At 38.6% G+C, this 27329-nt stretch overlaps 1 long non-coding RNA gene and 1 other non-coding gene across 2 annotated transcripts; one reads left to right on the forward strand and one right to left on the reverse strand.

The window, feature by feature from the left end:
• Nucleotides 1–18205: 18205 nt before the first annotated feature.
• Nucleotides 18206–21068, reverse strand: Strit1 (small transmembrane regulator of ion transport 1). Its single transcript, NR_131133.1, has 3 exons — nucleotides 21004–21068; nucleotides 18385–18483; nucleotides 18206–18291 (listed from the first exon to the last, which is right to left on the reverse strand). It is a non-coding gene; the product is annotated as a small transmembrane regulator of ion transport 1 (long non-coding RNA).
• Nucleotides 21069–24520: 3452 nt separating this feature from the next.
• LOC120101207 (U6 spliceosomal RNA) lies at nucleotides 24521–24627 on the forward strand. The gene has a single exon (XR_015678913.1). It is a non-coding gene; the product is annotated as a U6 spliceosomal RNA (small nuclear RNA).
• The last annotated feature ends 2702 nt before the right edge of the window (nucleotides 24628–27329 follow it).

The raw sequence follows: 27329 nt of genomic DNA on the forward strand, positions 1-27329 counted from the left end.
GATGCTGGATGCTGGAGGTTTGACCGTGCTTACCCCACGCCTCTGAGGGTGTAAGGCTTTGAGAAGCCACAGGAGGACACCACTCCAGAGGTGCGGAAGGGGCTCAGGACACAGCCAGGACATAGCCAGAACTGGCTCAGGGGTTCCCAGACCTGCAAGAAGGCCGGGCCGTAGGTTCTCAGGCATCCAAGAGCCGCCACTGGGATGCCACGGAATGAAGACAGTTATGCTAGTCTTGCTGAGAATGAAGTGGGAGCCCGTGCGACTAGATCTAGCCTGGACCGAAGGGAAAGGACGGGGAGTTCTGGCTGGTCCGGCTGGGAAGTCTCTGACTGGATGGCAGCAGCAGGTTGCAGGCTTGGTCCAACGAGGATTTCTTCAGGAGATTAAACCGTGGCTCTGTAGGCAAAGGCTTTCTTTGTGGCTGCCATGGCAGATCGGGTGAAAAGAGACAGTCCATAGTTTCAAGGCACTTATTGTCATAGCAGAGAGTGGGTGAGTAAAACCGTACCCACTTCTCAGAGTGGGTCTGAGATTAAATACTTTTTGCAGGGAGGAGTGTCTGGGTAGGAAAGCTTCATTAGGTAAGCCTCAGGACCTTTAGGTATCTCATTATAATGGAGATCTGTCTTTAGCCTATGTGACCTGTGGTCATGTCCTCTACCTGTGAAGGGGCTTGGGGCATTGCTCTTGTGACTGATGGTCACAAATCTATGGAAGGCTGTGGGCTAGTGACCGGCCTGGTTTCCTGAGAGTCAGGTGAAGCACTTACGCTCCCTTTCAGGGTCTCTGGGGTTCGAACCTCTTCAACCAGGAACCAGGGCGTCTTTCACTGTCCCAAACACTTGGAGTCTTTAAAACTTCTCACAGGCTCTGGCTTGATATTCTGCATTCTGACTGAAAGCAAAGAATCTTATCATACTCTACGTTTGTAGTCTCTCGTAGTCTCTTAATTTGTTTAGCTTGGCTTCCCATTGCTTTTTCTTTGCACGCATGCATGTGTGCCTGTGTGCGTGCGTGCGTGCATGCACATGTGTGCATGCATGTTTGGTGTACCTGCATGATGTTGTATATGTGTGGACACATGTGGGGGTGCACTAGCCTGTGGAGGCCGGAAGTTGATGTGAGGAAAAACTTCCTATGACCCTTTCACCTTCTTCACGGAAGCAGGGCCTCTGAGGGAAAGCTAGAGCTCCATGAGATGATGTGACTTAAACTCCTAGCCAGCTTACTCCTGTGTCCTGTCTCTGACTTCTGAGGCAGAAATCACAAAGAGGCTGCCACACCCACCTGGCATTTATCTGGGGATCTGAATTCTTGGTCCTCACCCTTGCATTCCCTTAATCCATTTCCACAGACCCAGAATATCCACGGTTAAATGCATCCAATTACTCCCCACAGGACTAAAACTAGCAAAGTGTTGGTTACATATAACACGAAAAAAGAAATATATAATACATGACATTTTTTAAAATGGTAGAAAAAAGAGGACAGCGGAAGTGAATGGAGCTGGCTTCACCCTTGAGGAGGCAATGTCCTCCGACTCGCATGGAACCCATTACTGTTACTGCCAGCAAGATCAAATAAAGAGCTCATCTTTGTAAAGACAAATGATGACTATTCACAATATCTGTAGCATCCTCATGAGGCTTCTGTGTTTGAGACTAAGGTACTGTGTTTCCCAAAACAAAGCGCCTCTCATGCTGAGCACATTTCAAATAATAGAAATAAGAAAAAATACACAACATACCAATTTCTGATATTTGGAGGACACTGGATGCAAAACACTAAAAAGCTATTTCCATTTATTCTCTATATGTGAGCCAATTTTGCAGACCAAGTAACCTACCACTCAGAATGGTTTCTCGATGGCCCTGTTTCACTCGGCAGCAGGAACGCAGTCAATACCCTATCTCCTCTTGCATTCATGACATAAGCTCCAAAAACGAGCCTTTCAGATGCATATCTGTGTTGTTTGGAATTTTGAGTATGTACAGGACTATCCTCTCAGACAAGAAAAACGACTGAAAGTGGACTTAAATCCAGGATAATCAATGTCCCTAAATCCTGGAATAACTCTACCCTTCAGCAGAAACCACAGGTCTATACACATTTCATGATTTGCCGGAAGCTTTGTAGGAAATCATACCCACCTCTCACTTACGCAGCAAAAATCATTTCCAAATGAGAGCGAAATAACAATAAGACCTGCATTCACCTCATCCACTGATCAATTAAACAATTCAAAACGTTACTTATCTGCTTTAGGTGTTCTTCCCTCTAGGGAAATCACAGGGTAATGTACATTTATGTTTTAAATAGAAATGCCCAGCCCAAATAGAAAGAGTGGGAAAAATGGAAAAGGAGAAGTGAGTGCTTAAGAAAGTACATCATATGAAAATAAGGCTGTGGAGTACATAAATAGAACAAAGTAACCTTGAAAAATGAAAGAAATTTAAATTATTTTATATCAACATTTATAGGCAGATATCACTTGATGGTGCCCTTTGTGTTTATGAGCAAAGCTCTCTCTTCCAGGATTCTGTCCTCTAGAGTAATTTTTTTTCAGCTCTATGAGGCTTGGCAGTTCATGAAGAGTTTCACTAAACACTTCAAAATTCATTGGAATTTATCTCTTTCCCCAGGCACAGAGAAGAAGAAAAAGCTTTCAAGTGGCTTTTCTATTCTGTATAATAATTCAGTGAATAAGGAAAGCAATCATTTGCAGCTCTGGTATCCAATGTATATTTGGGAGGGGAGAGAAATACAGAGAGGCTGTGTTTTAGAGATGTAAGGCTGGACATGAATATCATTTTTACAGTTAAAAGTGGCTAACTCATTATAATCATTTTTCAACTGTTAGTATCTGCATTCTGAGAATGTAAGATAAAGTTTGTAAAAAATCAAAACCAGAATATTTGGTGTGCAATGAGACCTACATGTAATCATTATATGAACCTGTCAGTGGAAAATCAGTAACTGCTTCTCTGAGAGTTCTAATCTAGCTTATGTTGCTCCAGCGACAGTTTTTGGTACTTAGAACATTAACACTGTGTATCCAAGAATGTTGTCAGAGAGAATAAATTAATCTGGTACTTATGTCTTACTTGTTTATTATGAGTTACATTTTGAGTCAAGAAAATAAAAAATGGGTTCTCCCAAAGAATCAGTGAAAAAACAATATTTTGCAGCATCATTATACCTCATGTAATGATAAAATACAATGCAATATTGCATTCACAATAAATTATTAATACTTTATAATAATAAAGAAATAATTGCACATGATATAAACAAACATGAATCGGTGTCTTTAGTTAAAAGGAAGTGATGCCTACAAATACATACACACACAGAGACACACAGGCACACACACTCATATACATAAACTGTCACACACAAAGACACTCACAGAACATACATAATACAAATAATACACACAGACACACACACACAGAGATATGAATACAAACACCACATACTTCTGTGATAATGGTAATAAAACCACCTGAGAACTTGATTGTTTAAAAGAGTCTTCTTCAGAAAGTTCTAAGAGATCTTGCCAGTTGTATTTTAATAAATGACTCCAATGATTCGAGGTTGTCAGGCTAAACATAACACTACAGTCCTCACAACAAGCACAAATGACTTCAAAGATTCCCAAGTTAGGATTAAACAATCTGGTTCAATGTTCCTCCTGTTCCTCTCAGTTAGGAGTTGTCTTTACCAAGAAAACTGTCAGGTTAGTTTGGTGTGTGTGTGTGTGTGTGTGTGTGTGTGTGTGTGTGTGTGTGTGTGTGTGCGCGCGCGCACGCACGTGCGCATGTGTGTGTGTGTGTTTTTTTTATCTTATTTATTCTTTGGTAATTTCACATTTGAATAAAGTGTATTTGTGATCATATCCACCCTTCCTATCTCCCTACTGCATTACTCCCTATAACAGTTCCTTACATTTAAATAGTGCTTTGTGGTTACTTGCTGAGGGCCAGCCCCAGCCATTGACAGGGTGGCCTCAGAGGAGGAGTCAGGTGCAATGATCAGGAGAATTTTTCAGTTCTGGCTGACTAGCAATTGGGTTGATTCTTTAGTTAAACAGGCTTCAAAGAACAAAGATAAACTATTGATTACCTAGAAGTACAGGTTATATCATTTTGTCTCTGGACATGGGTTTGATTTTTGTATATGTCCAGGGATACAAATTCAGTCACAGTTAGAAATCACAAATAGAACAGATTTTGTTTTTATTATTAACTCTATAACTACAATTCAAAGAACCCAAAGAATGTTTTTGCCAAAGCAAATACATTTATTATGTGACAGCCTACTTTTAGGGAGCAGTATTACTTCAGACAACCAGAAAATATCTAAACCAGTCTTTTTATGAATAGCAAATATGAATCAACTACACTATTAAGTGGGAAAAGGTTATTTTAGTCAATATATCTTATTTACTGAGTTCTATTCCTCAAGGGTGTACCTGTATAATCTCCTATCTTTACATTTTCAGAGAACTCTAAGTATAATAAAAAGAGTCCTTGAATCTGTTACCAATTCTCCTGACCACTCAGTTTGTCATTTTTTTCTAAGTTTGCCCTGTTGTAATTATACTGTTTGAGTTTGCTTAGAGTCAGATATACCAAGAAGATTCTTAGAGTAATAGCCTCATGAAGAAATCCCTAGGTGTGCCCTGTGCAGACCTTGGGCCCTAGTTCCGCACCCATTCCCCCAACTCCCAGAAGAAGCCCGTCACCCCAGATGCTCTAACACACCCAGGACCACGGGTGAGGAGGACACATCTGTCCCAACACCCAGAGTAACTGGATCCCCTGAGATCCCCATGCAGTCAGTGGTGTAGGTCCCTTCGCATTTGAACTTGTGCCCCGAGCAGATCTTGGGTGTTGATTTCACACCTATTCCCACAACACACAGAGGAAGACCATCACCCAGGTGCTCTAATATGCCCAGGATCACAAGATCATGGGAACACGGGAACACGGGATCACAGGATCACAGGTACCCTAACAGGCCCAGGATCACAGGAGCATAGGATCACAGAGGAAGCTCGACTCCCAGGAGAGTAGACACACCCAGGATCACTTGAGCTCTAACACAATCAAGCTCACAATTGAGACTTTTTTTTTGAAATTTTGTTTATTTTTTCTTTCCTCCATCTTTATTAAACTGGTTATTTTTATTTACATTTCAATTGTTATTACCTTTCCCGGTTTTCAAGCAAACATCCCCCTAACCCCCTCTCCCCTTCTATATGGTTGTTCCCCTCCCCATTCTCCTCCCCTTACTGCCCTTCCCCCCAACAATCCCGTTCACTGGGGGTTCAGTCTTGGCAGGAACGAGGGCTTCCCCTTCCACTGGTGCCCTTACTAGGCTATTCAAAGCTACCTATGACGTTGGAGCCCAGGGTCAGTCTATGTATAGTCTTTGGGTAGTGGCTTAGTCCCTGGAAGCTCTGGTTGGTTGGCATTGTTGTTCATATGGGGTCTAAAGCCCCTTCAAGTTCTTCCAGTTCTTTCTCTGATTCCTTCAACGGGGATCCCGTTCTCAGTTCAGTGGTTTGCTACTGACATTCGCCTATGTATTTGCCGTATTCTGGCTGTTTCTCTCAGGAGAGATCTACATCCGTTTCCTGTCAGCCTGCACTTCTTTGCTTCATCCATCTTATCTAGTTTGGCGGCTGTGTATGTATAGGCCACGTGTGGGGCAGGCTCTGAATGGGCGTTCCTTCAGCCTCTGTTCTAAACGTTGCCTCCCTATTCCCTCCCAAGGATATTCTTGTTCCCCTTTTAAAGAAGGAGTGAAGCATTCACATTTTGATCATCTGTCTTGAGTTTCATTTGTTCTAGGCATCTAGGGTAATTCAAGCATTTGGGCTAATAGCCACTTATCAATGAGTGCATACCATGTGTGTTTTTCTGTGATTGGGTTACCTCACTCAGGATGATATTTTCCAGTTCCAACCATTTGCCTACGAATTTCATAAAGGCATTGTTTTTGATAGCTGAGTAATATTCCATTGTGTAGATGTAACATATTTTCTGTATCCATTCCTCTGTTGAAGGGCATCTGGGTTCTTTCCAGATTCTGGCTATTATAAATAAGGCTGCTATGAACATAGTGGAGCATGTGTCTTTGTTGTATGTTAGAGCATCTTTGGGGTATATTCCCAAGAGAGGCATAGCTGTGTCCTCAGGTAGTTCAATGTCCAATTTTCTGAGGAATCTCCAGACTGATTTCCAGAATGGTTGTACCAGTCTGCAATCCCACCAACAATGGAGGAGTGTTCCTCTTTCTCCACATCCTCGCCAGCATCTGCTGTCGCCGGAGATTTGATCTTAGCCACTCTGACTGGTGTGAGGTGGAATCTCGGGTTTGTTTTGATTTGCATTTCACTTATGACTAAAGATGTTGCACATTTCTTTAGGTGCTTCTCAGCCATTCGGCATTCCTCAGCTGTGAATTCTTTGTTTAGCTCTGAACCCCATTTTTAGTAGGGTTATTTGTTGAGACCACATCTTAACATCTTCCCCAACACCTACCATAGCTGGGACCGACACAGAAACCAGTGTAACACAAACTCCTGCCCAGGAGCAAACTCAGGACTCAGGCCTCCCCCACCTACTGTGGCAACACCCAGAGAAAGGTTGACTCCCAGGAGCTCTGACACAACAGGACGTCAGTATATCAGAGGCAGCTTGACTCCCACAAACTCTGACACACTCAGAATCACAGGATCACATGATCACATGATCACAGGATCACAGAATCACAGAATTACAGGATCACAGAATCACAGGATCACAAAGACACCTGGGCTCTGAGAAGTTCTGAAACAAGCAGGATCATAAGAAGGGCAGGCTTCAGTCAGAGACAGCTAGGGCAGGTAGCACTAGAGATAACCAGATAGCAAGAAATAAGCACAAGAACATAAGCAGCAGAAACAAAGGCTACTTGGCATCATCAGAACCCAGTTCTCCCACTACAGCAAGTCCTGGATACCCCATCACACCTAAAAAGCAAGATTCAGAGTTAAAAACTACATTTCATGACGATGATAGAGGATATTAAAAAGGACATAAGTAACTCCCTTAAAGAAATACAGGAGAACACAGGTAAACAGGTAAAGAAATTGAACAAAACTATCCAAGATCCAAAAATGGAAATAGAAACAATAAAGAAGTCACAAAAGGAGACAACCCTGGAGATAGAAAAGAGGTCAGAAGACATAGACTCAAGCATCACCAACAGAATACAAAGGTAAAAGAGAGAATCTCAGGGACAGAAGATACCGTAAAAAACATTGACACAATAGTCAAAGAAAATGCAAAATGCAAAAAGCTCCCAAACCAAAACATCCAGGAAATCCAGGACATAATGAGACCAAACCTAAGAACAGTAGATGTAGCAGAGAGCAAAGATTAACAATTTAAAGGGCCAATAAACATCTATAGAAGAAAATTTCCCTAAACTAAAGAAAGAGAAACCCACAAAGATAGAAGAAGCCTTCAGAACTCCGAACAGATCAGACCACAAAAGAAATTCCTCCCATCACATAACACCAAATACACAAAGCAAGGAAAGCAGTAAGGGAAAAAAGGTCAAGTAACATATAAAGGCAGACCTATCAGAATTACACCAGACTTTTCAACAGTGACCATGAAAGCTAGAAGATCCTGACCAGATGTCATTCAGATCCTAAGAGAATATAATTGCCAGCCCAGGCTACTACATCCAACAAAACTCTCAATTACCATAGATGGAGAAACCAAAATATTCCATAACAAAAACAAAGTGCCACAACTTTCCACAAATCCAGCCCTACAAAGGATAATAGATGAAAATCTCCAACAAAATGAAGGAAACTATACCCTAGGAAAAGCAAGAAAGTAATCTTCTTGCAGGAAGCCCAAAAGAAGATAGCTGCAGAAACATAATTCTACCTCTAACAACAAAAATAACAGAAAACTACTCCTTAATATTTCTTATCATCAATGGACTCAATTCCCCAATAAAAAGACATAGACTAACAGACTGGATAAGTAAACAGGATCCAGCATTTTGCTGCATACAGGAAATGCACCTCAGTGACAAAGACAAACACTACTTCAGAGTAAAAGGCCGGGAAAACATTTTCCAGGCAAATGGTTCAACGACATAAGCTGGACTAGCCATTCTAATATCCAATAAAATCGACTTTCAACCAAAAGTTATCAAAAAAGTTAAGGAAGGGCACTTCATACACATCAAAGGATAAATCCACCAAGATGAACTCTCAATTCTGAATAGCTATGTTCCAAATGCACGGGCACCTACATTCATAAAAGAAACCTTACTAAAGTTCAAAGCATACATTGCACCACACACAGTAATAGTGGGGTAATTCAACACCCCCACTCTCATCAAAGGACAAATCATGGAAACAGAAACTGAACAAACACACAGTGAAACTAACAAAATCTATGAACCAAATGCATGTGACAGATATCTATAGGACATTTCATCCTTAAACAAAAGAATATACCTTCTCCTCAGCATCTCATGGTACATTTTCCAAAATTGACCATACAATTGGTCACAAAACAGGGCTCAACAGATACAAGAAGATTGAAATAATACCACACATCCTATCAGATCACCATGGACTAAGACTGATCTTCAATAACAAAAAAACAACAGAAAACCCACATACACATGGAAGCTGAACAATGCTCTACTCAATGATAACTTGGTCAAGGAAGAAATAATAAAGAAATTAAAGACTTTCTGGAATTTAATGAAAATGAAGGCACAACATCCTGAAATTTATGGGATACAAGGAAAGTAAAGCTAAAAGGAAAACTCATAGCTCTGAGTGCCTCCAAAAAGAAACTGGAGTGAGTGTACATCAACAGCTTGATAGCACACCTGAAAGCTCCAGAACAAAAAGGAGCAAGTACACTCAAGAAGAGTAGAAGGCAGGAAATAATCAAACTCAGGGCTGAAGTTAACCAAGTATAAACAAAAAGAACTACACAAAGAATCAACAAAACCAGGAGCTGGTTCTTTGAAAAATATCAACAAGATAGACAAACCTTTAGCCAGACTAACCAGAGGGCACAGAGACAGTATCCAAATTAATAAAATCGGAAATGAAAAGGGAGACATAACAACAGAACCTGAGGAAATTCAAAGAATCATCAGATCCTTCTACAAAAGCCTGTCTTCCATAAAACTGGAAAATATGAAGGAAATGGACAGTTTTTCTAGACAGATACCATGTATCAAAGTTAAATCAGGATCAGATAAATCATCTAAACAGTTTCATATCAGCTAAAGTAATAGAAGCAGTCATTAAAAGTCTCCCAACCAAAAAAAGCTCAGAACCAGATGGATTTAGAGCACAATTCTATCAGACCTTCAAGTAAGACCTAATACCAATACTCTTCAAAGTGTTCCACAAAATAAAACAGATTGAACATTCCCAATTCATTCTATGAGGCCACAATTAAGCTTATACCTAAACTACACCAAAACCCAACAAAAAAGAGAACTTCAGACCAATCTCCCTTATAAACATCAACACAAAAATACTTCAAAATTCTTGTAAACTGAATTCAAGAACACATGAAAACAATCATCCACCATGATCAAGTAGGCTTCATCCCAGGGATGCAGTGATGGTTGAATATATGGCATTCCATCAACGTAATGTACTATGTAAACAAACTCAAGGAAAAAAAACATATGATCATTTCATTAGGTGCTGAGAAAGCATTTGTTAAAATGCAACACCCTTTATTTTAAAAGCCTTTGAAACAGCAGGAATTCAAGACCCATACCTAAACATAGTAAAAGCCATATGCAGCAAACCAGTAGCCAACATCAAGCTAAATGGAGAGAAACTTGAAGCAATCCCACTAAAATCAGGAACTAGACAAGGCTGCCCACTCTCTCCCTATTTATTCAATACAGTATTCAAAGTCCTATCCAGAGCAATCAGATAACAAAAGGATGTCAAAGGGATACGAATTGGAAAGGAAGACGTCAAAATATCACTATTTGCAGATGATATGATAGTATACTTAAGTTAACCAAAAAATTCAGCCAGAGAATTCCTAAACCTGATAAACACCCCAACAACGTGGCTGGATATAAAGTTAACTCAAACAAATCAGTATCCTTCCTCTACTCATTGGATAAACAGACAGTTAAGGAAATTATACCCTTCACAATAGTCACGAACAATATAAAATACCTTGGTCTGACTCTATCCAAGCAAGTGAAAGATTTGTATGACAAGAACTTCAAGTCTCTGAAGAAAGAAATTGAAGAAGATAACAGAAGTTGGAAGGATCTCCCATGCTAGTGGATTGGCAGGGTTAATATTGTAAAAATGCTCATCTTTCAAAAAGCAATCTACAGAGCCAATGCAATCCCCAACAAAATTTGAACTCAATTCCTCATAGAATTAGAAAGAGCAATTCTCAAACTTATTTGGAATAACAAAAACCTAGGATAGCAAAAACTACTCTCAATCATAAAAGAACTGCTGCGGGAACCATGATTCCCAACCTCAAGCTGTATTACAGAGCAATAAGCATAAAGACTGTGTGGTACAGAGACAGGCAGGTAGATCAATGGAATAGAATTGAAGACCCAGAAATGAACCCACACACCTATGATCACTTTATCTTTGACAAAGGAGCTAAAACCATCCATAGGAGAAAAGATAGCATTTTCAACAAATGGTGCTGGTTCAACTGGTGGTCAGCATGTAGAAGAATGCAAATCATTCCATACTTATCACATTGTTCAAAGCTGAAGTCCAAGTGGATCAAGGACCTCCGTACAAAACCAGATACATTGAAACTAATAGAAGAGAAAGTAGGGAAGGGCCTAGAAGGCACAGGGGAAATTATAGCTGAGTCAACTGGTGGTTCTATTTATAGCCTTTTAAAGAAACTTCATAATTATTTCTATAGTGGCTTCATCAGTTTTTAGTTCACTAAAAGTGAATAAGTATATCATCTCCAGCATTTATTATCATTTTAATAAATTCAAAAGGTCCATTTATAGCATAGCGACTAGAGCTAGCAATAAGATATTATGTAATTGAAAGGCTGAGAGCGAACTTTAAATATTTAAGTTTACAAAATAACAGAAATATCAATTGGTTTTAATATATTATTTTTAAAAAATTATTCACCCAATAAGTAGATATATCTTTCAATGAAATTACTTTTGAGGGGCTAGAGAAATGGCTCAACAGTTAATATCATGTTCTGCTCTTTTAAAAGATCCAAATTTGATCCCCACAATCCATATTGGATGGCTCAAAACAGCCTATAACTCCAGCTCCCTGTAGGCTGACTTTGGCAGGGACCCAGACTCACATGTACACACCCATGCACAGACACATACACTCATTTATAATTTAAAATGTTAATAATAAAATAAATATTTAAGTAATATTTTAAAAATTTATTATTGTTATGTGTCTGGGTTTTTTATTTCATATATATCTGAATATCACATGCCTACAGAGACCAGAAGTATGTATAGGCAATCCTGGAACTGGAGTTATGTTTTCAGCCACCGTGTGGGTGCTGGAAATTGAACACTCTGGAAGAGTGACCAGTGTTCATAACTGCTGCACCATCTCTCCAGCTCCCAAATAATAATGTTTTAAAATATTCTTTAATAAATGGAAAATGATAGGTTAAGTAAGAAGAGTCAGTGGGTAATTACAATAGTTAAGCCTTATAACCTGAGGTCAAGCCTCAGGACCCATATGATGGAAGGAAGGGCAAACTTCTGCAAGTTCTTTCTGATCTCCCGACATGTAAAGCAAAATTTAAAAGAAAGAAAGAAAGAAAGAAAGAAGGAAAGAAAGAAAGAAAGAAAGAAAGAAAGAAAGAAAGAAAGAAAGAAAATTATCTCTATCTAAGAAGACAGCTAGATAATGAGGTTTTTTTTTAACTTCAAGCAAAACTAAAACCATGTTGTGAAACTAAAGGTGTCAAAAGGAGGTGCACTGTGTAAACTGAGGTGTCTTCAGAGGATGTCAGAAAGTCTATGAGCACATTGAAATCACACCTACAACTCCGCTTAAATGTGTAGCGTCTGGATTAGTTTATAGCTTTCGAGACTTTTTAATTACAAGCTTGTACACACAGGAGCTGGAGATGTAACTAAGTTGGTAGAGAGCTTAACTGGCATGGGCTGGATTTGAAGAACTATATAACTCATGCATTGTGATGCTTGCCTTAATCCTTGCACCAAGAATTAGAAGTTCAAAGACATCCTTAGATACATAGTAAGTTTGAAGCCAGCCTGGGTTACATGAACCTGTCTCAAAAACATAAAAGCTCTGTGACATAAAAAAAAAAGTTCAAGATAATGGAAAACGATCATTTTAATTAACTCAATAGATTGTTAAGAAAACCAGTGTCAACTTGAAGCCTAGGCATACCTAAACATGCAATAGACAAGTCAGGCTGATACAAGTCATGGTAAGCTGGTAAATGTTTAGTATACTCCTTGCACAAAGTCAGTGACAACATTACAGATCACAATGAGATACTAATATTAACAGTTAGCAACCAATTTTCACAAGTCCAGAGTAGTCCCAGCAAACCTTAGGTCAAGCCATTCAAGAAAGTAGTTGAGTCTAATTTAGCATGAATTTCTGCATAAATTTCAAGGGGAGGCCCCAAGGCCTGACATCATTACTGAGGCTATGGAGCGCTCACAAAAAGGGACCTACCATGACTGCCCTCTAATAGACCCAACAAGCAGCTGAAAGAGTCAGATGCAGATATTTACAGCCAACCAATGGACAGAAGCTGCTGACCCCTCTGGTTGGATTAGGGAAAAGCTGGAGGAAGCTGAGGAGGAGGGCAGCTCTGTAGGAGGACCAGTAGCCCTCAATTAACCTGGACACCCGAGATCTCACAGACACTGGATCACCAAGCAGGCAGCATACACCAGCTGATATGAGGCCTCCAAGAAAACTGATGGGTCTGGGTTCAATCAGAGAAGATGCATCTAACCCTCAAGAGATTGGAGGCCCCAGGGAGTTTAAAGGTCTGGTGGGTAGATGGGTGGAGACAGGGGGTGAGGAGGAGGTATGGGATGGGGAACAATCAAAGAGTGGACAGGGATGGGAATAAAATTTGGAGTGTAAATAAATAAAAGTTTAAAAAATATTTTTTCTAAATATGACATTCAGTGGGATATTATTTTGATGACATATTGAAGTATTTAGTCAAGTTGGAAAGACAAAAATCACAAAGCAAGTGTTCTCTAAAGTTTTGATAAGAAAAAGTGGTGTCTGTGGAAAAGTTAATTGAATTCAAGAGAGTTTGGCAGCCATGAGAAAGAAGCCAAGCTTGCTCTCAGCAGTGGCTCTACCCCAGGCCAATAGCTTCCTATTAGCAAAACATGTTAGAAACTCAGTTCTCAGTGCCCCACCCAGCTCTTCTGCAACAGAAACTCTGAGAATATTAGACTACCCTCCCTATTTTAAAGTCTTCCTGGGACCATGTACAGTGAGGAGCCCTGAGGTTTGAGGACCATTTCTCTAAACCAAGTTTTCAAATATTAGCATCTTTAGATCAATTTTTTAAAATGAGAGTTCTTGCCCAGTTATACAACTGCATAGCCAGAACTCAGGAATACAGCTATGTTTAACTTTATGATACTTTAGTTTATTACTTGCATAAATTGTAGTTCACAACAGTCACTCTGAGAGTAAATAAGGAAATAAACACAATTTATAGTACAAAATTGTTGGTCAAAGTGTATAATAAATCTTCAAGAACTTATCATGCAGCTTCAACACATGTCCACATTTTGCCTGTCTTACTCACAACCTCCATTTATTCTTCAGTGAAGCTTCTGTGGGAATAAATTCAGGTAACCCCTATCACTCACCCTGTAAATAGTTCATATTCATCTCCACTGGATTGTTTTCCTGTAGCCAGCTGCTATTATAGTGAGCAAATTTACTAATAATTACCTATTCTCTCTGTAACAGCAGTGTAAAACGTGTTTGCAAAATTGGTCCATCCCCAGCATTCACCTGACAGCATTATATTCTGGAATAATTTCTTATTCCCCCTCTCCTTTTCTCTTCCTTTCTTTATTTGGGGTGTTAATCTGAGCCTCTTACATCATAACCATTCCTAGTCCTTCCCTTGTTCCATCCCCCTCCAGCTGCTGCTCCTCCACTCAATTGTCCTTTTTCTACTCTCACATCTTTTTTTTAAAATTTTTTGAAAGGTTCTATGTATTTTAATGTGAGCAAACCAATTTTCTCATATAAAACATGTAATAACAAATCAGACCCCCACCAGTCTCCACAGGTTAAAAATGTTGAGTTCTATCTGGTAGGATTGATGACCATGATTCAGCATAAAGCCTCTCTAGACACAGTATGAGAGACCTACAGTCCACAGACTACAAAGAAGCCTTCATTTTCCTCCAGTGTCTTCTCTTGGAATTGTATCTGATTTTTGTTGTTGTTGTTGTTGTTGAGGCTGCTGCTGCTGCTGCTGCTGCTATTGTTGTTACCAAATTTCATCCAAATCCATTGAGAATAGGACAATTTTGCTTTTGTTTCTTGGTCAGGAATATCTTGATCCCAAAAGTCTTGTGAGAATTCATGGTGAGAAGCCCAGTTAAAATTGTGCTGCACAGTGGCAGAAGAAAGATTTTAAATGACTTGGAGGCCAGAGAAAAATTGAGTCAGCTCTTTCCTACCACCAGGTGAGTCCAAGGGACCAAACAGGTAATCAGACTTGCTAGCAAGTGCATTTATCTGCTCAACCATTTTATTGGCTATGTCTTTTATTTTCCAATCTACATTTAGATTCCATACATGAGACAAAACATATGATGTTTATCTTTCTAAATTTGGCTTGTCAGTTACATGATCTCGACTTCTATCCATTTTCTTCAAAATGACATAGGTATGATTCACCTATGGCTGAATAATGCTGCACTGTGTGCGTGCGTGCGTGCGTGCGTGCGTGCGTGCGTGTGTGTGTGTGTGTGTGTGTGTGTGTGTGTGTGTGTGAGAGAGAGAGAGAAAGAGAGAGAGAGAGAGAGAGAGAGAGAGAGACCCATTTGTATGTGGACACACACACAGGCTAATCCCATGACCTAGCTGCCATCCATCAACAGAGCTTCAGCATTGGTTATCTGCCAGAAGATCAGGCTTGTGTGTTCTCTATGGTTCTCCATGCTCACTGCATGGTCCATCCTTTGAGTTTTCTTTTGAATATTTGTAGTTGTAGCAGAACTTTGTTTGCTTAATGTTTGTCAAAAACGTACTTCGTGGGTATCCTTGCGCATTTTCACTGTACCGAGTAAGGTGGTGAGCATTTTGTTGACACCGACAGTGCTGTTAGACTGATCTGTGGATGCTGTCATCCTCAGACAAGTCACTCTGTATATTTCCAACCCTGAACTAGGCCAGGAGTTCCTGGCTCCTTTGAATGTAGCCACTCTCTTCACAGGCACTGTGAACTGGGGAAGTCTCCCCAGTAGCTTTTTCAGAGAGCAGCGCTACGGTAGTCGCTTACTTTTCAGAAGAAAAAAACAAATAGTGGATTTGTGATAATATTTGACATGCAATTTCCATACAACCAAGTACATTTATTTGACAATGACTGTGATGATATGGCTTTCAAACCAACAATATAAATAAATAAAATTTGTTTTTGTTTGGTTTTGCTCAGTTTTTATTTTGGATTAAGGATTTGTTTATTTGTTTGTTTTGGTGGGTGGCTGTTTTGTCTTGTTTTATTGAGACTGGGTCTCACTGTTTATCTCTGGCTGATCTAGAACTAACAGAAATCTGCGTACCTTTGCCTCCTAAATGCTTGGATAAAAGATGTTTGTATATTACCCAGTTGGTGTGGTTTTAAGTTATCTAGCCCATAGGATGCGTATAGTAAAAAACATATACTGTGTTTTAAATCATTTGAAAGATTTACTTTTCTTTTTAGGTTATATTGCTGTGGTTATTTGAATAATAAAAGCCTTCATAGTCTCATATATTTGAATGCTTGGTCACCTTGGAGTAGCACTATCTGAAAAGATTAGAAGTTGTGCCCTTGTTGGAGGAACTGTGTTCCTGTAGGTGGGCTTTGAGGATTTCAAAAGTCTAAGCCAGACCCATTGTCTTTTTCTTCCTGCTTCCCCATGGCTCCAAATGTAAAACTCTCAGCCCTTCTCCAGCACCATACCTGCTTTTATATAGTCATTTTCCCTACCATGATGAGAACAGACTAAACCTCTGAAACTGTATATCAGCCCCCAATTAAATGCTTTTTTTGTGAGAGTTGCCTTGGAAGTAAATGATAATCACGGAAGAATTCACAGACCCAGGGAGGCTAAGTAACAAAGAAAGCTCGCTCGAGAGGCGAATGTATGGGTCTCCCTTAGTTGGGGAACTAGAATAGATATTGCAGGTGGACTGGGAACATGTGGGGACATGAATAGGAGGGATCTGGTTCAGAGAGGATGGATGGAATGAGTACTGAGAGAGACAATTAGGGGGCAATTTGGCAAACTTAATGTAATGGAAATTCCCAGGAATCTATTAGGGTAGGCCTTGCTAAGACTCTTAGTAATGGAATATACAGAGCTTTGATTAAACATTTCCTATAACCAGGCAAGACTTCCAGTGGAGGGTGTAGGATACCAACCCAGACACAAAATCTTGAACCTACAATTTATTCTTCCAGCATGACGCTCTTGGGTAAAGGTGGCACAGAAATTGAGAGAATAGCTAATCAATGACTGGTCCATTTTGACACCCTTGTCTTAAGAGGGAGACCATCTCTGACACTGCCTGGAGAACCAGAAACCAGAGGACCCAGACACCTATGAGAGAACGAAACACAACTGGAAAAAAGTCATTGAAATGATGCCTAATGATATTCTGGAACACTCACAGATTGGTGCCTAACTCAATTGTAATCAGTATGCAGTAATTGATGGAAACAGAGGCAGAGGTTCAGAGTCAAACATTAGACATTGTTCAAGGAATCTTGCTGAAGCAAAGGAGCAGAGAGGCAGAGAGGTTAAGAGCACCACAAGAAAACCTACTGAATAAAGAAACCTGGTTTCATATCTTACTAAGACTGAATTGCTAATCAGGGAGCCTGCATGAGTCGATCCTAGGTCCCCTGTATATATCATAGTTGTGTAGCTTGCTGGCTTTGTGGGACTCCTTGCAGAGGCAGTAAGGGCTGCTTCTAATGCTTTTGCTTGCTTTTATGACTCTTGTCCACCTACTAGGTTGCCTTGTCTAGACACAATATGAGGAGAGGTGTCTTATCACACTGAAATTTGATATGCTATGTTTGGTTGATATTTCTGGAAAAGGATAAGAGGGGAGCGGGGGATGGAGGAGGGGGATGGAGGAAGAGGGGAAAACTGCTGTCCAGATGTAATATGTGAGAGAGTTAATTAATTAATTTGTAAGAAAAATAAAGGCAATCAAAGAAAAAAGAGTTGAGTTGCCTTACTTAGGGTGTCTCTTTCTTCACAGAAACAGAACACTAAGACAATTACTAAATTAATATGTTACTAGATAACTTTTAGTTTGTCTTCAATTTGCGTGGTAGATTATTTTTCTTTTTCATGTATAAAATATTCATATTATCCTAAAATGAAAGATCAAAATACAAGGGACATGCAAAAATATTTAGCTTCCACTATCCAGCTGTGTGGTAAAGGTTTTGTTGCATGCACTCTTCTACTTTGTACCTGGCATCTTAAATGTTTTATTATTATTATTTTATTTTACACGTATGTGTATTCTGTCTGCATATATGTCTTTGCATCATTTGCTTGCCTAGCGTACAAGGAGGCTAGAAGAGTGTGTTGGATTCCTTAGAACTAGAGTTAAAGACATTGCAAGTTGCCATATGGGTGCTGGAAATTGAACCCAAGTTCTCTATAAGAGCAGTCAGTATTCTTCGGAGCTGGGGACTGAACCCAGGGCCTTGCGCTTCCTAGGCAAGTGCTCTACCACTGAGCTAAATCCCCAACCCAGCAGTCAGTATTCTAAACTGCTAACCCATCTCTTCAGCTTGTATCATTTTCTTCAATACTTATCTGTAATTTCAAGCAAATTCTTAAGGTATTCTCATGTAGATAAATTCTAATTTCCAAAAGACAGGAAATACAACAGCTATTTAATACAAGACACCTTTAATGATCAGTCGTGTTCCTGATTTTTTTTTAATTCTTCTAAATGGTGTCAGTTTGAAGTCTTCTTGCCTAAATGACAAAACATTTCATTAGTAAAACAGAGAAAAGATCAAGTCAAGGAAAAATATGTCGTAAACAAACATCCATTATTTAAAAACTTACTTTTCTAGAAGAAGACAATGTAAACCACTATAATGCAGCCTACAATCCATCCAACCAGGAGAAGAATGGGAACCATGAGCTGTGGTGACGCTGACTCTGCTTAGAAGAAATGAAAACAGATTCACTAGATCCTTTCCACACTAAACTTTATAAAGCAAAATAATGAAAGATCTCTGGTGGAACTAAGGAAGAGCATGCAGTGACTGGGTACGTACATGGCTGTTTTTGTCTTATTTTCTTCAGAAGACACCCTGCAACCGAATTATAAACCCTGGATATTTGAGACAGAAATCTTGGATTCAATCCAAGGGTCACCCTTTTATATTTCATGACCTTGTGCAATTTTGAACTTGACGCTTCCAGCTTGGTAGTGGAACTTGTAGTTTCTCTGTCCTGGTTGGTTCCACAGTCAAATAATACAGTGTGTGCAAAGCTTTGTAAACTTGAACTACTGTGCCTGTGTTTGGTGTACACAGAGCATACTCATGAGTTTGTTCAGTGACCGGCCTAGTAGCTGTTTACGTAGCAACAATCCGATATAACTGTAACGTAGTTCCTACCAAACTGAATTACTTGTACAAGATTAGATTGTTTTGGAAATTATTCTTGATCTCAATAACTGGCTTTAATCTTGAACTTTACAGGAAAAGGAAAAGTTCATTCTTTACATGATTACCATCACAGAAAAAAAATGATTTCTTTAAAGTTATTCACTCTCACCACTAGCACCGAGCATAGCTGTATGGGCAATAATAATCCAAAATACATGAAAGACACTTGTATAATGCTTCCTGCATTTCCTGCTTGTATCCTGCCTGCAAATTTATATCCATATGTTTCTAGAATACTCACTGTATCTCAATCTTGTACACTCAGCAAACATATATGCTTATACCCCACCCAAAAGATTGTAAAACATCACAGAAAGATACCTTATAGAATTAATGGCTCTGTGTTAAGGACTAAGACATACTACTCTTAATTGAAGAGCACAATGACTTCATATGCCATTAGCTAAAAAAGAGAATGGGTGCTCTTTGCAACTGCAGTCCCGTTACAATTTCCATCACTTTGGATGTGAAAGGTTGTTAATGCTATTAAAGTCACGAGGAGATGTGGTACTTCTAAAATTAGAAGATACTTTCATAATACCCAACTTTCTGAAGTTTAAATAAATTTTAATAGATTCAATGTTTTTCATCAAATGTTGAAGTCTCTCTTATCTGAAAAAGCGTGCTTTCCTTGCTTCTCTGAATTGTGACCTTGAATAAGGCACAATCCACTGAAGAAACCTCTTCCTCCTTACCTGCCATGTGCTGTTGCTTTAAGGGCAAAGCAAACATTATGAGACATACTTTAGTCTCATTTGGGAGAAAGAATTTTTTGTGAATTAAGATACCATTAGAGTGGAAGTACATGACAGTATTCTTTTTAATTATTCATGTAAGTGATACAGTACTTCTGTCAATTTCAAAGAATTTGAAAATGCATAAACATTCCAATTAAGTATAAATGTTTAATGCAAGTGTATTTTAATAAAATTTTATAACACATGTTTTAATAAAATTTGCATGTCATTGAACTCTGAAAGTAAATATTCCTTTATTTGTTATGCATTTCAACATAATGCATAACATATGCATGTAACAGTCTGTGCATTTTAACCAAGTACAACTGCATTAGTTATCTGTTAACACCAATATTTTTATTTCTACCACAATTTAAAGCATCATTTGGAACCCAATGCCCTTCCCAGATTGCTTACATCAATGGAACAAATAAAAATAAAACTTCTCTTTAAATGCAAGAACTTTTTTCAAAATGCTTTACTGTTTGTTCAGTCCAAAGCTTACCAAACTGGCTATCACTGGAAGCATTCGTAGGGGCACTTCATTGTTGAACAAAATTGTCAGGTCCAAGGCCTGGAGCCACACTCCCTAGTGATGGTGAACACATACTAACCCTCACAATCTCCATTTCCCTTAGCTAGAAAAGGAGGTGATAATATATGTATGTCTCACAAGATTGTTGTCAGGATTGAAAGCTAAGATTTCCATGTATTAAAACTGATTCTCAGACAAAGATTATATTGTCTATCTATTTTGTCATATTGGAATCAGTTATTTTATATACATTTATAAATATGAAATAAGGTTTAAGAAATAGAAAAATTAGTTCATCTATAAGCATATCAGAGATGACTAAGCTCAATATTCTCATTTGACAGACATAATATAAACTCAGAGCAGAGAGATAGCCTTTCCAAACTCACAAGGTTATGCTGCAGACCTTACACAGCATTCAACTCTTCTGGATTTTGGCCCAGCCCCCAAGATCTCAGAGCTAGTTCCTTAGTGAGAAATAGTAGTTTACAATTCAGTTTTCCAAAAAAAATCATGTATAAAATTATTATATTTCACTGACCATTTCAAATTTATTCATCTTACAGACATGGTCCAAAACTGCATATTTAATGGCTTTCTGCAGCTTCCCCAGAAGACATAGTTAATGGTTCTTTAACAGATATTCTACACTCTTCAGGGTTGAAATGCTAAAACATAAAATAGACTAGTCTGAAAGCTGTTTTTTGCCAAGAAACCTCTATACCTTACAGCTTACCTTTCTCAGCCATTCTTTCTATTGTTGGGTGGCTTAGTCAGGGCCACGAGTCTTTCTTCCTTATTGTTATCCTGTGCCTCTTTGAACTTTAAATAGAGAGGTATCTGAAGAGTGTGACAGCTGCTGCTCTCCTGCTGCCAATTGTCTACAGGGTGACAGGAGTCATTGGAAAGCACAAGTCCTCTGTCTCCCATTTAACCTTTATTGTGGAGAAACAAGAGGCTATATATGTATATGACCTAAGCAAGTGAGTAAGCTGAGTTTTCACAATGCACAGATGCACAGATTTTTATTTGCATTACATTTCACATAAGAATAGAATGTTCAATGAAAAGAATAAGCAAATTTAAAATGAAATTGATAGTTCTATTGAAAGGGGGTGGTGAAATATGAGTAAGACTTCACAGTTGGAGAGACTTGGGTTCAAATTACAACATTGCAACTTCTATAATGAAGTCCAAGCTCCTTAACCAGGGTACCAACTTGAAGTTAATAGTAGTAACAATATTTACTCGAATGGCTATTCTTGGTTGTCACAAAAGCAAGTTATATGAAGTAGTTGCCCCAAAGCCTATGGTTTCTACTCTCGTTATAATGCTGTCTGCTGCCAAGTATGTTCCAATAGACTCGTGGAGTGTTCTTACTATTGGATGACTAAGAAGAAAAGACTAGGGCCTGGTTTAATAATGGTTCTGATGTTATGCAAGCACCACCCAGAAGTGGACAAATGCAACATTAAAACCTCTTTCTGTGGCCACCCTAAAAGAAACCAGTGAAGGGAAATCTTCACAGTGGACAGAACTTTGGGTAGTACACATGATCATACATTTTGCCAAATGTGCAATTGTTCACTGACTCGTGGACTTTAGCCAATAGACTGGCTAGAGGGTCAGGGACTTGGAAAGAACACAACTGAAAACTTGGTGAGAATGACATCTGGGGAAGAAGTATGTGAACAGGTCTCTCTAAATGGGAAAAGGATGTGAACATACTTTTGTCCCATGTAAGTGCTCATCAAAGGTGACTTCATCAGAGGACAGATTCAATAGAAAGTATATAGAACGACTTATCCTCTGGGTAGTTAACCTCTTTCCTCAGCTACTCCTGGCATTGCCCAATGGGCCTATGCACAAAATGGCCACAGTTACACAGATAGAGATAATACCTCGGCTTCCAATCACTGAGCCTGACCTGATCACAGCTGCTCCTGACTGCCAGAGCTGCCAACAACAGAGACCAGCACTAAGCTGCAAATATAGCACTATTGACCAGGATGAGCAACCAGTGACCTGGTAGTAGGTTGACTACAATCAACAACTTCATCTTTAATGCAGTAAATACTTATTCTGGTTATGGATTTGACTTTCCTGCGTGTAACACTTCTGCTAAAAATAACCATCCATGGACTTATTTTAATATTGGCTTTGTTCAATATTGTGGCATTCCATGCAGTATTGCTTCTGACCAAAAAATTCACTTCACGATTATGGAATCAACTGCTCTTACTTTGTTTCTCTCTGAAACAGTTATGCAGACAGAAATATAGAATGGTGTTTTGAAGACACAGTTATAGCATCAATTAGGTGTCAGCAGCCTAGAGGGCTGGGCTGGGGTTCTCTAGCAGGCAATATATGCTTTGAGTCAACTTCCAATATATGTAATAGTTTCTCTCATAGCCAGAAACCCTAAGACAATTACCAAGGGAAATTGCTACAAGTAAAATAAAAATACTATGAAATATAAATGGCCTTTATTACTGATGTAGAAGAATAAATCAAATGATTCCCTTTTCTTTGAACCCCTCTAAAACCAGAAAGTGATCATCTTAATAAACTAGACTCTATAACACTGTGGTATTGTCTAGAATTTTCAGAGAGCAGTCACAAGGTTGACTTTATTAGCGATGTATGAAAATGAGGCATTTTATTTTCTGAAATCCAGCCTGGTTTATGTAATACAAGGCTGACCATCCTTGAGATTATCATCAAGAGAGCTTTAATTTTGAAGTCTAGATGGAAAGCTTTTGAAATGTAATCCTGTGGCTAATTTTCAAATTAGGAGTTTTCTGGTAAGAGACAGGTCTTGCCTGACCAAATCCATTTCCACAAAGCTTTGAGAACCATGTTGCATTTCACCATGACTGGTGAAAGTGCTGCTGGAAATGTATCAATGGTTCTCCACTTGTTAGAGAATATGGTCTTAAATTCTCTGTGTAGACACCAGAGAAGGCTGATCCCTCTATCCTCAAATTTCCTATGGGGCGTCTGTCACACTTCACTCTTTGATGTTCTGTGAATCCAGACTTTTCCCACCCTGACAGAAGTCCTGGAAGTTCAGATAGGAAAAGTGTTAAGTACAAGGTAAACCTGGGCTGTACAGAAATACCTCATTTCAAAATAAAAGTATTAAAAGTCTGGGAATGTTAATTGGTGATAAAGCAATTTCCTAACATAGTCAAGGCCCTGAGTTGGAATAACAGTAACCAAGTACAAAACAAAATATACTCTCATACAGAGGCAATGAGAATATATGATTCTCTACCTTAGGCAATATATAGAATATGGTACCACAATCTGGCACACTTCTGCCATTTAAGCCAAATTGTCACATCTTTATGTCTACTATTGAAGAAAGTATCTCTGTCACATAATCTATGTAACAAAAATATACTCTAATCAAGTAACCTTGGGAATTTTTTCCCAACATATTAAACAAAAGTGAAATGATAGTAAAAAGACAGAGACAAAAGAGGATGACCACTGAGTGCTATAAATAAATATCATTCATTTTAGTGGATAAAAAACTATATATTGTCTTAGTTTGGTTTTATTGCTGTCAAGCGATACCATGACCATGACAACTCCTATATAGGCAAGCTAATTGGGGATGCCTTACAGTTTCAAAGGTCCAGTCCCTTATTATCATGGTGTTAAGCGTGGCATGATGCATGCAGATATGGTGCTAGAGAAAGTGTTAAGAGTTCTATATCTTGAACTGAAGGCAGCCTGAAGGAACTGGAATTGCACATTGGGCAGAGCTTGAGCATAGAACCTCAAAGCCCACTCCCACAGTGACACACTTCCTCTAACAAAGCCACACATACTTTAACAAGGCCATATTTCCTAACAGGGTTACTGATTATGGGTTAAGCAATCAAAACATGACTCTATGAGGGCCAAACCTATTCAAACTATCACAATATCTTTAAAAGGTAGGCTATGATATTCTGGTATGTTAAGATACAGTGCAGTAATCTACCCAGAATATTCAGGTTATCCATGATTGTAAATATTTGCAATTTAAAATGAAAACATGTATTATATGAAGGAAAATATAATAGTCAAAAGAAATTTAAAAAGTTACAGTAACTGAAAGATCATAGAAAAACACATATGAAAGGACAAAGCAATTTGTTTCAGTTAGATAAAAGGGTATTGTAAAAATGTCTACATTTTAAACACTAATTTCCATTTTAACTATCCTAAGCCTTTTTATTGGTATAAGGCAAGCCATTACTGTGTTCACTTTGGTAGCATATCTACTAAAATTGGAAAAACACATTGAAGATTAGCATGGACACTTTTCATGACTGATGCATAAATTTCAGAAGCAGACCATAAAATTACCTGAACTTAATGTATAGAAAATCCATTCAACAAAAGTCTCAAAACTAAAGAAAGAAGTAGACATCCAAACACAAGAGACATTTAGAATCCAAAAGGATGACCAAAGAAGAACCTCTTTATTGCATACTATATAATCAAGATGGCAAATATACAAAGGAAATAAATACTATAAAAGCTATGAGGTAAAAACACCTTCATAGCTATAAAGACAAGCACAAGCACATCAAAATGATATAAAGTTTCTTGTCAGTAACACTAGACTCCAGGAAGCTATGTAAAGTGAACAGCAAGCCACTCAAGCAAGCACTAACCAACTCAGATGTCTGTGTTAAGAAAATCTACCTTTTAAAAATGATAAGACTGAGCCCTAAGATGACCCTGTGTCACAGCTTTCTGTACCCAGATCCTACTGGGAGAAAGATGGTTTCTCAGAGGTGTTGACACACCCAAGAGCACAGGTGAGAACACCATTTCTGCTCTCAATCTGGGCCAAAGAGGAACCCTCACTGAGCCCTCTGGACACAGAAACTGAGGCACAGACTGGAACAGAATCCTTCTGATTTCTGCCTGTGCCCTGAGGTGACCCTGTGCCACAGCTCTCTGTAGCCAGATCCTGTGGGGAGAGAGCTCTTCTCCCAGGAGTGCTGACACAGAGGTTTACAGGAGGGTCAAGCTATTGTCAGAGGTAGCAAGACCAGCTAACACCATAGAGAAGCAGATGGCAAGAGACAAGGGCAAGAACCTAAGCAGCAGAAACCAAGGACACTTAGCATCATCAGAACACAATTCCCCCACACAGCAAATCCTGGAAAACCCAACACACACACACACACACACACACACACACACACACACACAAAGGTTTTTATTTACAGTCACAACTCATGATGATGTTAGAGGTCTTTAAGAGAGATGCAAATAACTATCTTAAAGAAATACAGGGCAACACAGGTAAATAGGTAGAAGTTCTTAAAGAGGAAACACAAAAATCAGCCAAACAGTTGAAGGATTTGAAGAAAACCATCCAGAATCTATAAGTGGAAATAGAAATAATAAAGAAATCATAAAGGGAGACAACCCTGGAGATTAAAAAAAACCTACAAAAGGGATCAGGAAGCATAGACACAAGCATTAACAACAGAATCCAAGACATAAAAGAGAGAATCTCAGGGCCAGAAGATACCATAAAAAAAAAAAACATTGACACAACCAACCAAACAAATATAAAATGCAAAAAGCTCCTAACCCAAAACATGCAGGTAATCCAGGACACAATGAAAAGATCAAAACTAAGAATAATAGGTATAGAAGAGAGCAAAGATTCCCAACTTAAAGGACCAGTAAATATCTTCAAAAAAATATAGAAGAAAACTCCCCTAACCTAAAGAAAGAGAAACCCATAAATATAAAAGAAGCCTATAGAACTCCAAACATATTGGATCAGAAAAGAAATTCCTCCCATCACATAATAGTCAAAATGTCAAATACACAAAACAGAAAGAATATTAAAAGCAGTAAGGGGAAAAGGTCAAGTAACATATAAAGACAGACCTATCAGAATTAAACTGGACTTCTCACCATAGACTATGAAAGCCAGAAGATCCTAGGCAGATGTCATACAGACCCTAAGGGAACATAAATACCAGCCCAGGCTACTATATCCATCAAAACTTTCAGTTAACATAGATAGAGAAACCAAGATATTTCATGACAAAAACAAGTTTTCAATATCTTTCTACAAATCCAGCCCTACAAAGGATAATAGATGAAAAACTCCAATACAAAGAGGGAAACTACACCCTAAAAAAAGCAATAAAGTAATCTTTAACACACCCAGAAGAAGAGAGCCACACAAACTTAATTCCACCTTGAACAACAAAAATAACAGGAAACAACAATCACTATTTCTTAATATCTTTTAAAATCAATGAACTCAATTCCCCAATAAAAAGACACAGACTAACAGACTGGATATGTAAAGAGGACCCAGCATTTTGCTACATACAGGAAACACAACTCAGTGAAAAAAGACAGACACTACCTCAGAGTAAAAGGCTGGAAAACAATTTTCCAAGCAAATGGTCCCAAGAAACAAGCTGGAGTAGCCATTCTGATATCAAACAAAATTGACTTTCAACCAAAAGTATCAAAAAACATAAGGAAGGACACGTCATATTCATCAAAAGAAAAATCCACCAAGGTTAAATCTTAATTCTGAACATATATGCTCCAAATACAGGGGCACCTATATTCATAAAAGAAACCTTACTAAATCTCAAAACACACCTTGGCCCTCACACAATAATAGTGGGAGACTTCAACACCCCACTCTCAGCAATGGACAGATCATGGAAGTAGAAACAAAACAGAGACACAGAGAAGCTAACAGAAGTTATGAACCAAATTGATTTAACAGGTATCTATAGAACATTTCATCCTAAAACAAAACAAAATACCTTCTTCTCAGCACCTCATCATACCGATTCCAAATGTTGATATAATCAGGCACAAAACAGGCCTCAACAGATACAAGAAGATTGAAATAATCTGACGCAACCTATCAGATCACCACAGACTTAGACTGGTCTTCAATAACAACAAAAACGACAGAAAGCCCACATACACATAGAAGCTGAACAACATTCTACTCAATGATAACTTGGTCATGAAAGAAATAAAGAAAGAAATTAAAGACAATTT

Source organism: Rattus norvegicus, chromosome 2 (genome assembly GCF_021556685.1).
Source record: "Rattus norvegicus strain SHRSP/BbbUtx chromosome 2, alternate assembly SHRSP_T2T, whole genome shotgun sequence".
NCBI lineage: Eukaryota > Metazoa > Chordata > Mammalia > Rodentia > Muridae > Rattus > Rattus norvegicus.